This window comes from Bison bison, unplaced genomic scaffold, assembly GCF_000754665.1.
Source record: "Bison bison bison isolate TAMUID 2011002044 unplaced genomic scaffold, Bison_UMD1.0 scf7180017864289, whole genome shotgun sequence".
In the NCBI taxonomy this organism is placed as follows: domain Eukaryota; kingdom Metazoa; phylum Chordata; class Mammalia; order Artiodactyla; family Bovidae; genus Bison; species Bison bison.
In genome coordinates, this window is record NW_011494861.1 from 14690790 (window position 1) to 14701448 (window position 10659).

Here is a 10659-nt window from a genome sequence, read left to right on the forward strand (position 1 = left end):
CAACCTAGATTGCATATTCAAAAGCAGAGACATTACTTTGCCAACAAAGGTCCGTCTAGTCAAGGCTATGGTTTTTCCTGTAGTCATGTATGGATGTGAGAGTTGGACTGGGAAGAAGGCTGAGTGCTGAAGAATTGATGCTTTTGAACTGTGGTGTTGGAGAAGACTCTTGAGAGTCCTTTGGACTGCAAGGAGATCCAACCAGTCCATTCTGAAGGAGATCAGCCCTGGGATTTCTTTGGAAGGAATGATGCTAAAGCTGAAACTCCAGTACTTTGGCCACCTCATGCAAAGAGTTGACTCATTGGAAAAGACTCTGATGCTGGGAGGGATTGGGGGCAGGGGGAGAAGGGGATGACAGAGGATGAGATGGCTGGATGGCATCACTGACTCAATGGACGTGAGTCTGAGTGAACTCCGGGAGTTGGTGATGGACAGGGAGCGCTGATGTGCTGCGATTCATGGGGTTGAAAAGAGTCGGACATGACTGAGCGACTGAACTGAACTAACTGAGAGGGTACAAGATAGATACCTTATTTTGCCAATGAGGATTGTTGGTGTGTTCAAAATTCCTTGCTTCTTGGCTTTTGCTGGAGATTTGGGTCTTTAAGAGTTGAGAATTCTAACTGAAATATGTAATTAAAGCTACAAGAAATATTAAGGGAAACATTTCAGTGTGCAAGGAAAGTAAGATGTGTGTTTTCAGCCAAAAGAAAAAGAAAAAAGATATGGGGAATGGAAATGTATTTTTTTTAAAGGAAAGAAAGTTATTTTGTACTAAAGCTGGTTGTTTCTCGACAGGAAAGAGAATAAAGAATAGACTACTATACATAAAGAAAGCCGTGTAAAGTTTATAAACAGAGACCCCTAAGAAAAGATTTTTGTACAAAGTGAGGGTGTAATCAGATTGAATTTAATTAAGTAAATGAAGTTTGTCATTGAGAGTGGGCTGGTACAGGTCTGCATTTTACTGTTCTCTTTCTGTTAAGAGAACAGAGGATTTTTTGTTTGTTTTTTAAGTTGAATTATTTTTTTATAACAGACTGTGAGCTTCTTTGCTTTCTAATAATCTGTATTTGCCTTAAAAAATCTTCTATTGTCATGTTGGTTGAATGAATAAATATTGTTTCACAGTGACCTATGCTTCTCTATGACCACATTTGATACATTTGGATACCTTTGACATATTTTCCCATGTCAAATTCTAAATAAATTTCTTTTGACCTCTAGGTAACTTTGAGCTGCTTCCAAAGGCCCCAGAAAAGTCCCGAAGAGAAATATTAAACACATTAAATGTATTTGGTATGCTAATTCCGTGGAAACATCACACAGGTGGTGGTAAACCCTTCTTGGGTTATATTGTGTGGGTGCTACTGTTGCTAAGCCGCTTCAGTCGTGTCCGACTCTGTGCAACCCCGTAGACGGCAGCTCACCAGGCTCCCCCATCCCTGGGATTCTCCAGGCAAGAACACTGGAGTGGGTTGCCATTACCTTCTCCAATGCATGAAAGTGAAAAGTGAAAGTGAAGTCACTCAGTTGAGTCCGACTCTTCGTCCATGGGGTTTTCCAGGCAAGAGTACTGGAGTGTAAGTGTCATTCATACAGTTAGTCGCTCAAGTTGTGTCTGACTCTTTGCGACCTGCCAGGCTCCTCTGTCCATGGGATTCTCCGTGCAAAAATACTGGAGTGGGTTGCCATTTCCTTCTTCAGGGTATCTTGCTGACTCAGGGATCGAACCCGAGTCTCCTATGTTGGCAGGCAGGTTCTTTACTGTCTGAGCCACAGGGAAGCCTGTCATCAATACAGATATTCTAAAATATATGTGGACTTTCTAAAAACCTGATATGTGCTGGTACAATGTTATCAGTCATAATTCTAGTTCTTATCTTGAAATGTTGTGTGTCACCGAAATACCCAAGTTTCCTTTCAATTGCATCATAATCAGATCTTTAATCCTACCACTTGAAGTCTTTTGTTATTTATCAACAATAATTGTTTTACTCTGATACTTTTATAAAAGGAAAATCTTTGAAAAGATTCATAAAGAGAACTTTTAGGCAAATATAAATTTCTGGTGATTTTAGACCATTCCATTGAACTGGGTAAGAAATTATAAAACTAATGGAAAACCTGATGACTTCATTCAGATCAATAGGAAATAATTGGGAATGGAATGAATGAACTGAAAATATGATTTATAATTTTATGATTTATTTTGAAATACATTGGCTTTTTGTATTTCTTTTCCAGAAAATCTTTCCTCTTTGCTAACTATGACTTACAACAAGTTGATAAATTATTCTTTTGTAAACAACAGTGAAGCATTTATCCACTTCTCTCTTCCTGATACTTTAGAATTTGGCTTCTCCATCTGACTCCCATCTGGACTTGATGGTTTATTACAACCAGATTATAATTAGTTATGCTAACCATTGTGTTAATTTATTCTCTCTTGCCGTTTTCAACTTATTTCTACCTTGTGCTTCTGCTGTACTCAGACTTTATTAATATTATTAGTAGTATTACTTATATCTTGTCTATTTTATAAGGCTGTCATCTGTCACATTACTCAATCGTTAACCAGGCCTCCAACAAAGTAATGATGACTGTGTGCTCAGTTGCTTTATTTGTGCCCAACTCTTTGAGACTCTATGGACCATAGCTCACCAGACTCCTCTGTTCATGGGATTCTCCAGCCATGAATACTGGAGTGAGTTGACATGCTTTCCTCCAGGGGATCTTCCCTACCCAGGGATCGAATCCAGGTCCCTGAATTGCAGATTCTTTTATCACTGAGCCACCAGGGAAGCCCTGCGTGTGTGTTAGTCACTTAGTCATGTCCAGCTCTTTGTGATCCCATAGACAGCAGCCCACCAGGCTCCCCCGTCCCTGGGATTCTCCAGGCAAGAACACTGGAGTGGGTTGCCATTTCCTTCTCCAATGCATGAAACTGAAAAGTGCAAGTGAAGTCGCTCAGTCGTGTCCAACCCTCAGCAACCCCATGGACTACAGCCTTCCAGGCTCCTCCATCCATGGGATTTTCCAGGCAAGAGTACTGGAGTGGGGTGCCATTGGTTTTCACTGAGGATCCCTTTATTTCTGACCATTTCTTAACAACCTTAACAACATTTCAGTCAACTCAGGTATGACTCTAACAAGAGTATCTCAAGCCCTTTTCCCTCAAAGAAATTTAGGTTCACATTTCCAACTCTATAGGATACATGGCCCCCAAAGTCATATCAAGTCCCCAAGCCAACATTTCTGCCTGCAATCCTGCACCTTTACTGGATCACCTTAACTTTTCCCACTTGAAGTAAACAGATGTGAAAAACCATTGATCTCTGCTCCTATACAATGCCACTGTAGCCTCATTTTAGTTTCCAAGGAAGCTTTTGATAGAGGCATCAAATAGGCAGAACTATTGCAGTGGTAGGTAATAGGCTCCATGTGATAGAGCATGTCATCACTGCAGTGAAGAAAGGGGCTGGAGCTAAGCCAGATGGTCCTGGGCTGTCCTAAGACTTTCAGAATCGCCTTCAACCCAGCCTGAAGCTGAGCAAATCTCCCTTGGAGTAAAACTCCTTGAGACCTATAACTCTCCCGAGGGGCAGAATAAAATTCTTTACTTAAATTGGGCAGCCCAGCAGTATGGAGAAGCAGCTTCTCCGTGGCAGCCATGGATAGGATGTTCCCTCACAGACTGAGGACCAGAGCTGGAAGCAGAGGCTCAGGGCAGGCAGGATGGCCTCAAGTTGGGAGTCCAAGATCTCACAGTCATCTAAGCCCAGTTCCAGGACAGTGGCTGCTACTTTCTCCAGCAGAATTTGAAGGATCACAGACCTAAAGTTGGTCACAATGACCCCACTCAGATCCAGGCCCTTTAGCTGACTGATGCTCGGACACTGGGACAGATGGATCAAGTCTGATTCCGTGAGCAGGCAGTGCATTATTGCGAGGTTTTCCAAGCTGGTCTTCAGGCACCTGAGGAGAAATCTAGAAATTAGGTCTGAGAAATCGGGGAGTCAAGTGACCTCCAGGTGGGAGACAAATGATTTGACTAAAGTCAAGGTCTTTCTAACCACCTTCAAGTCAGCACCCAGGATGTCGTCTCATTTTAGCCTGAGTCCCTTCACTTTCACTGTATGACCAGGTCAAATTCCCAGAATCTGGAAAATTCTTTTCCTCATCTCTCAAGCAGAGTACAACATATTCCACTTCTTTAAGAGGATGAATCAAGATAATGGATTTTCTATAACAAGCTCATAGAAGAGCCTGACACCTTGTCTCAATAAAGAGTAGACATCACTGAATTGTTTTATTGGGGGGGAAGAAAAAATTCTCTCAAACCAGGCTTTTCTTCAATCATTTCTTGGTCCGAAGGCTTCCTTATCTCTTGGTCAGATAAGGCACCTCAGTGACATGAATAGAGAACCAACCTAGGCAAAACCCACAACATTAGCTAAGGTTGACAGTTAGCAGGGACTCACTTACATCCCTGCATCATCTGTAAATCACCTACAGATTTTTACTATCCTTTTGGCTCCCATCATTTCCAGAATATTTATTAAGACATATGGAGCAGAAAACAATCTTTTGAAGACAGGCGATATGAGACAGGCTCATTGTGGTCCCGAAGCTAGTGAGCATAGAGCTTCTCTTTAAAAACATTAAAGTCTAATGTGGTCTCTCCGTCTTTCACTTTCCTATGTTCTTAAATCATCTGAACACAGATATCCCTTCCTAAGGCAGAAATGACAAACCCTCCATCAGCAGATATGAACTCCCCAATCTGTAGCGCCTTAGTAGTGTGTCCCTTTCCAGAGTCTGGATCCAAGTTTGGCCTCCTACCTTGATTTCTGTGGTCGTGTGATACCACACTTCAGGATAGAGCTGCAGAGGACAACATGCAAATAACATGCTAGCGTGGTGTTCACTGTTACTTGGTCAGTGGTGCCAGTCTCACCTTAGCATCTGGTCCAGATGGCCACTGAGGAAGGAGGGACATTCCATAGAGAGATCCTGGAGGTGGTGCAGCTTGAGGAACCGAGAGGTAAATTGGATAACCTGCTGCTCCTGCTCCTCAAAGGCAGACACAAGAATGGGGGAGAGGATGAGTCTCTGTACGCTGTGCATCTGACCCAGGAGAGGAGCAAACAGGGTCAGGGTGGACAGCTGCCAGATGCAATTCACTTGCACCTCCTGGAGACTGCTGCTGCTGCTGCTGCTGCTAAGTCACTTCAGTCATGTCCGACTCTCATCAAATGCAGAAACTTCATAAGGCTTTTGATGGGGATTGAATCAATAGTCAGCTTCTTACAGCACAGGTATATCAAATCTTTTCTATCTGCCATCCACAAGATGAGGCAGGTGAGGAATTCACCCATGGTCCTTTCCTTGAGACAAAGTTCTATGAACACCTCCAAGGGAGCCAAGGGTATTCCTTTCCTTAAACTGTCCTCAGACATTGGTGCCATCAGTGAGCTTGAGGACCCATGGTCCATGTCTCCAGATCACATGCTCCAGCAGTTCTGGCCAGTATTCCTTAAATCCAGCACCTGCAGTTTGCACCTCCTAATGGGAAACAGTAGATTGAGTGGGATGGTTTAAGATACATATTGAATGAAACCACAGTCTCCAAATTGAGGCAATACTCGGACTTCCTACTTGTGCTTGTACTTCACCATTCTAACATCAGCAGCTGCCTTGTCCTCTTCCCTCTCTGCCCCACCTTCCTCTGTCTCCTTTTCCCCTTCCATCCTCCACTTTAGATAGCTTTTCAATTTCCACTATCTTTAGCATCCCTGGGAGGAAATGGGGGTATATTCTCCTAGGCTCTCCTGCATCTTAGGCACTCCTACACTTCCTGAAAGCATTTCCCAAAGTGAGCTCAACTATGGCCAAGTCTCTGTGTTTCTTCGTTGGCATCATCAGAAGCCTTTGGTTCATTCCTTGGCCATCCACTCTCCCTGACACGAGCAGTCTCTTCAGAGAAGTCTTTAAACTTGCCAATGTACCTGGATCAGACTCACCTTAGGTGAACCTTGTGGGTAAGCAAGGCATTAAGTCCATCCAGGATTGCTTCTAAAGTTCCCTTGTGAAGCATGTGCATCAGGCCCCCCAGAGGCAGATGGACAAAGGGCAAGGCTCGCACCATGGCCTTCAGAGTCTCTGGGTGTCTCCCATAGAAGGCCTTCTTAAACTTGGCAGGAAGAGCTCAGTGGACAGAAACTCCAGAGCAGCGATAGCCGAGGCTTCATCCTTCAGCAGGCTCCCTGCTGCTAGTTACAGGAGTCTAAGTGGGGTCTGGACACTCATTCTGACTCTCCTTCAAAAGGAAATCTGTGAAAACTGTCAGGGAACAAGGTATACTTATCAGGCCAAGCAGGAACACACATTAGTCTGTTTCCCAGCCTTCAGAGGAACAAACTCAGGGCCAAAGTCACTGCTCTGACAGGGGTGGAAGAGCCTCAAGTTTTCCCAGTTCCACTCTAAGCTCAGTGGACACAATGCCGTAACCCTGCCTCTCCTGGCATCAGAAAAAGTATCCCACAAGTACCGAGGAGGGAGAAAGGTAACCACTGTTCATCTCCTTCCACTGTTTTGTGAGTTATGTCCCACTGAGAAGTGGGTACAAAGGAACCTGAAACCTGATCCCCATCTTTTTGCAGGTAAAACTTCAGTCCATCACTTAGGGCCATAACTCTGGGAAGGGAGCTATCATGTGGACCAATGCAGCCTCTTTCCTCAGTTTCCAGTTAATCTGGCCCGTAAAGATTAATAAGATAGCTCTAAAATGAATGCCATTTGTGCACCAAGTATTTTTTAAAATGTATTAGATGTCAAGAAATAAATTTCAAACAGATAGGTTGTTTTCCTTAAAAAGAATATCTGCTTGGTTAAGATATTTTAAATGATATAAACCAAAGTCCAAATCAATATTCTGGGGATTACAGCAACAGTAAACTGAAAGGCAAAACCAAAGCCTTAAATCTGTTCATCTGAAAAGAAAGAAAAAGAAAAACTCTCCCTTCCATCCAGAGTTGCCTGTCACCATTTGAGACCTGCAGACCGTGGATAAAACGAGAGTGTCCTTTTATGAGGCTGATAACTTACCAGCTGTGCTATGGTTGGTGGGGTGCTCAGATCTTAGATCTGGTAGAGAACCCAGGAGTCACTCCAGAGGGAGAAATCTCTGCATCTCTTCTTCAATGCCTGAGGTTTTTATAGGCCTTTCTAATCACATTGTCCCCCTTTCCAACTGTTTACACCTAATCAGAGACAAATGCATCATTAGATTCCAGAGTGTCCATCATGTTAATCCTGATTAGATCTTAGCCTATATCCAGGTGAAGTGATTGAATCAGATATTCATTCAGGAAAGAGTATGGAGAAGGGATGGATTCAAAGAATAATTCATTGATTCACTCCACAAATCTTGATTGAGTTTCACTAACAGGAATAGTTGCAGCCTTGAGTGTAAGAGACAAAGAAGGGTTTAAACAGTTTCTGAGATTATAAATAAAAACCAAAATGAAAATTATCATTATTGAGGGATTTTTGGCCATATCAAAATTATGAAACTGTTCCAGAATTGAAATAGTTTCCAGACAGTTGTGTCATTCCCCAAAGAAGCATCACAAAGTTGTCCCCATATCAGAATGTCAATTACGTGTTATGTAGGTAACATAGTAGATTGTGAGCTAATTCAGGAAGCAAAGGAAACGAAATTGGGGATGTGGTTAGTCCTCCAGAGTTAAGTCAGGCTTCTTTAAAGCAGGTCAGGTCAAAATCACAATGAGAAGTAAGGGTGAGGGCTGGACATTGTGGAGCAGGGCATTCCTAAAGGTGTATTGAATCTTTTCTATCTGCCATCCACTGGCAGAATGACTCAAGTGTGAAGTGTGGCATCACATGACCACAGAAATCAATGTAGGAGGTCAAACTTGGATCCGGACCTTGGAATGACTCAAGATAGTGTATAAAATTGGGTTTATTTTTCTTATTACATTTTTACCAAAAACCCATGTTTTGCAAAACTAAAACAAAAAAGTAATGTGAATTGTATCATTTTAAAAATGTAACACCTTTTATTGTTGTTGTCCAGTCACTCCATCCTTTCTCACTCTTCATGACCCCACGGACTGTGGCACGCCAGGGCTCCCTGTTCCTCACAATCTCCTGGAGTTTGCTCAAGTTCATGTCCATGTAACATCTTTGTTGGGATATAATTTACTACTATGCAGTTCATCTTTTTCCTAATTTAATTTTTATTTCATATTGAGTTATATTTGATTTACAACAGTGTTCATTTCAGATGTATAGGTAATTGATTCAGTTATCCATATACACATATCCATTCTTCATCCCATACAGGTTGAATCTTTTCCTATAAAGGAATATTATAGAATATTGAGCAGAGCTCCTCCTCTACACAGGACTCTGGCCTGACTTCCAGGTGCAAGAAACCCAGGAGGACTTGAAGGAAACCTACTGTGAACTCAAGGGAAGGGAAGGGGCCAGGAGATCAACCCTCCCAAAATGTACCCCCAATTGCCAAATGCCTCTGGTCTCCTTGTGGATTTTGGACCCAGGTGGGTTCTGGGTCCTCTCCTACACGAGGACAGGTACAACTGTCCTGCAACTGAGACTTCTCAAGAGCAGGGACACAGGACTGTGTGAGCACACCTGAGGCAGCGGGGCCCTGACTCTGCACCTGATAGATGGATAGGGCTCACCTGCACTGCAGGCCCTGGGATGGTCCTGGTCTCAGCCCCTCTGTCTCTCCCTCCCAGAGATCCAGAGTCCTGTAGGTGTGGTTCTGCCCTTGATTTCTGTTGATCCCATTGGAAGTTGCCCCAGCATTGCAGTCAGGCCCCAGGTTCTAGAAGAGGATACACTGGTGGGCTGGAGAGAAGGCTCTGAGCTGGCTCATGCTGGGAGAGGGGGCTGGATGCACAGAAAGAAACATTCTAAATGTTTTTGTGTGGGTGTAGATTCCAATTCATTCAGGGAGAACAAAGAAGTAAGATTGCTGCATAGTATGATAACAGCATGTATTACATTTTTATTCCTTGACAATCTCACCTGTTGGCAGAGATTGGCCCATAGGGCAGGAACTGTCTCTCTGCCACCCTGTGGTCCCACAACTGAACATGGACCCTGGTGCCATAGTAAGCGCTTTTAACTACATAGTGAATGGAAATCATTACCATCAGTTTATAACCAAATGTTACCTTTTCCTGAAATGTAAATTTGGGAAAAATCAACTTTAAATGGCTATCAATAATTTAAAAATTTGGATATGAAAAAAAAATAGCATTTGTGATGAATATATTTGTATATGAAAGAAAACCTGATATGTTTTCCAGGTTTTGCTGGTTTTGCCCAAGTAAGACAGGCCAACACTCAGGGTAAAATATCCCAATAATACATTTAGAACAAGCACCTTCCCTGAAACTCCTCCTCATCCCAGGTTCCCCTCCAGAAAATTGGGGGGGACAGTGTAGCTTACCTTCTAGACCTCTCTGTGACTTTCTACACATTTATATGAGCATATAGAAATGTCTGCTTTCATCTTTCTTGTAGAAACTGCCATTGTGGTTTTGGTAATCTTGTTTATTTTCACTTGAGGATAGGTCTTAAAGATCTATCCTCATTGATGTCAGCTGGCATCTAGTATTCAATAAAATGAATGTCTCACAGTTTAACCCTTTGCTTATGCATGTACATTTGATTGTGACTCTTCTTTTTTTTGTTTGTTTTTTTGCTGTTAACACCCACAGACTCCCCAGGTAGTACTAGTGGTAAAGAATCCACCTGCCAATGCTGGAGACACAAGAGACTGGAGTTTGATCCCTGAGTCCAGAAGATTCCCTTGGAGAAGGCAATGGCAACCCACTCCAGTGTTCTTGCCTGGAGAATTTCTTGGACAGAGGAGCCTGGCAGGCTACATCCATGGGGTCATACAGTCCATGGGGTCATAAAGTCCATGGGGATAGTACTTTCACTTTCACTTTAAAGAGGAAACACTTGTCAACTAACTTTTTCATCAATAGGGGAACCCCTTTTATTTGTAATGAACTTTCTTCCAAGATTAGCAGTTTTCAAAATTTTGAGCTCCCCTGCCACCTTGGTTTCTCAGATCTAATTGTGTATTTTCTCCCCAGGTGCCTGAAGACCCCACTGGTAAACCTCACAGTAACTAACTGCTGGCTTACAGAATCAGATTTGATCCATCTGTCCCCGTGTCTGGACATCTGTCATCTCTAAGGCCTGAATCTAAGTGGTGTCACCATGACTGAAATTAGTTCTGGGCTCCTCCAAGCTCTACTGAAGAAACTTGCAGCCACCCTCCAGAAACTGCACTCAGAGCAGTGTGGGATCATGGACTTTTAATTCGATGCCACCCTGCCTGCCCTGAGCAACTGCTTCCAGCCTAAGGCCTTTACCTTCTGTGGGGACCTCCACTCCATGGCCATCTTGGAGAAACTGCTGAGTCACACTGCTGGGCTGCTCAGTTAAAAGGAAGAGTTTTATCCTGCCCCTTGGGAAACCTATAGCTTTCATGGAGCCCTTCATTGGGCAGACTTGCCCAGCTTCAGGCTGAGCAGATTGAGACTGTGAGGGGCTTTGGAGGTCCGAGGGCCATCTGACTTAACT

At 43.2% G+C, this 10659-nt stretch overlaps 1 pseudogene; it reads right to left on the reverse strand.

Moving 5' to 3' along the window:
- Positions 1-3294: 3294 nt before the first annotated feature.
- LOC104996124 lies at positions 3295-6315 on the reverse strand (annotated as a pseudogene).
- Positions 6316-10659: the final 4344 nt, after the last annotated feature.